The sequence below is a fragment of the Myotis nattereri genome (genome assembly GCF_964212035.1).
Source record: "Myotis nattereri genome assembly, chromosome: 3".
Lineage (NCBI taxonomy): Eukaryota > Metazoa > Chordata > Mammalia > Chiroptera > Vespertilionidae > Myotis > Myotis nattereri.
The window spans coordinates 79,150,078-79,152,324 of record NC_138077.1 but is presented as its reverse complement, the minus strand read 5'-3'; the positions used below and the strand labels follow the sequence as shown (position 1 = coordinate 79,152,324).

The 2,247-nt window shown below is 43.0% G+C and overlaps 1 pseudogene across 1 annotated transcript; it reads left to right on the top strand.

The window, feature by feature from the left end:
* The first annotated feature begins 677 nt into the window (after nucleotides 1-677).
* On the top strand, nucleotides 678-1,526 carry LOC308515396 (4-hydroxybenzoate polyprenyltransferase, mitochondrial-like; annotated as a pseudogene). Its single transcript has one exon. The product of its transcript is annotated as a 4-hydroxybenzoate polyprenyltransferase, mitochondrial-like (transcript).
* The last annotated feature ends 721 nt before the right edge of the window (nucleotides 1,527-2,247 follow it).

Here is a 2,247-nt window from a genome sequence, read left to right as displayed (position 1 = left end):
GCATGAGTAAGTTTTATTGAATTAGATTCTGATTTCTTGATGAAGAACCTCATCTGTATTGTATTTGCCATGAGCAATGCAACCGATACCATTTGGACACATCCACAGGTCATAGGCTGTATAATGTTGGCTTTTAGGTAAGTCAGGATTGAAATATCACATTTCCCCACTGAAGTGTACCTGGCTCCAAGCTGTTGGCACAGAACTTCATTAATCAATGAGAGAAAGAGGTGGTGGCCAGGGGACTACAGTCATTTGTAGACCATTGTGGGCAACCTGAAGCCCTAAGCCCAAATCTAGCCATTTCTTCTTTGTTCCTAATTTTTCATCTGAATTTATAGATATTCATATCATGCTTCATCCAGTGCTCCAAAGCCACATACACATACCTCAGCTAGTCTTCATGCTTAGCCTAATAGCTGCTGAATGCAAGAAGAGTCAGAAAGGGGGTGTTGGGAGGTAGAATTGGGTCAAATATATGATGACAGAAGGAGACTTGACTTTGGGTGGTGAACACACAATGGGCAATACACAGTATTATAGAATTGTTCACTTGAAACTTGTTTAGTTTTAACCAATGTCACCCTAATAAATTTAATTATTATTATTATTTTTTTAGAAAAAGTAAGTTTCTAGGCGTGGCTGTGGGGCTGGCTAGTGTAGCTGGTGTTCCCAGCATGAGGGACTGGCCACTCTCAGTGGGGCTAGGGCTGCACTGGCCTAGGCACAGCCTGTGGGCCACACGAGTCCTGGACTCTGCCTCCCCCCTCCCCCCCCTCGTCCCTCTGCAGCCATACCTGCGCCTCATGCAGTTGGACAAGCCCGTTGGAACCCAGCTGCTGTAGCTGCCATGTACCTGGAGCATTGGTTTGACAGCTGAACTAGGTTGATTTCCAGATTGGTACATGCTATCCCTCTTTGTCACTAGATTTATTCTGATACGTGGAGCAGACTGTACTAGTAATGATATGTGGGACTGGGACTATGATAAAAAGGTTTACAAGAACAGCAAATTGCCCAATTGCTGCTAGAGACATTTCAACTTTTCAGTCCTTCTTTTTTGTCAGGGGACAGCCGACCCTGGCACTGTTCTGTGTCTGAATTACTACAGTATAGCTCTTGGGACAGCCTTCTTTCTTCTTGTCATCACCTACCCGCTAATGAAAAGAATTATGTACTGGCCTCAATTAGCCCTGGGGTTCTCTTTTAATTAGAGAGCTTTACTTGGATGGTCTGCTGTCAAGGGCTCCTGTGATCCATCTGTTTGCCTGCCTCTTTATTTTTCTGGAATTATGTGGACTCTAATATATGATACTATCCAGTCCCATCAGGACAAAAGAGATTATGCGCTGATTGGTTTTAAGTCCACGGCACTGATGTCCTGTGAAAACACCAAGCAGCGGCTCATTGGCTTCAGTGTAATGATGCTGGGGGCGCTGAGCCTGGTGGGAGTAAACAGTGGTCAGGCTGCACCCTACTCCTCTGCTCGGGCTGCTGTTGGAGCCCATCCGACTCACCAGATTTAAGCTCTAGACTAGTGGTTTTCAACCTTCTGGCCCTTTAAATACAGTTCCTCATGTTGTGGCCCAATCATAAAATTATTTTTGTTGCTACTTCATAACTGTAATGTCGCTACTGTTATGAATCGTAATGTAAATATCTGATATGCAGGATGGTCTTAGGCAACCCCTGTGAAAGGGTCGTTTGACCTCCAAAGGGGTCGCGACCCACAGGTTGAGAACCGCTGCTCTAGACAGTCACAGACCTGAGGATTGTTGGTATAAATTTGCCTCCAACTGAGCATTAGGACTAATAGGTTTTGTTGTTGTTGTTGTTGTTGTTTTTTTAGGAATTGTCCTAGAGAACTTAATGGGGGTGGGAGTGGGGGGAGGGAAAGAAGATATGAAGCAAAGAAAAAAAATATAGATAGTAGAATAGAAAATTAGCAAATGAAGTTTATCTAGGAATTTTTCAATCAAACTTTTTCAAAACATTCTTAGGTCTTGTTACTACATAATTTGATTTGAATGAGTCTTACAGTATGTCAAAGAATTAAGAATCAGAAGATGAAGACAGAGGATATTTGCCTGGATTTTAGTTCAAGTATTTAACAGCAAAATTCTTCCTCTGTCACAGAACCCTGGAACGCCTCAGGATTTGAGGTGACCTTGAGTATTTAAGTTGATGCTTTCTTCTGCTCATGATGATTCTTATCTGTAGTTATGGACACTGCATGGGTTTTGGCAC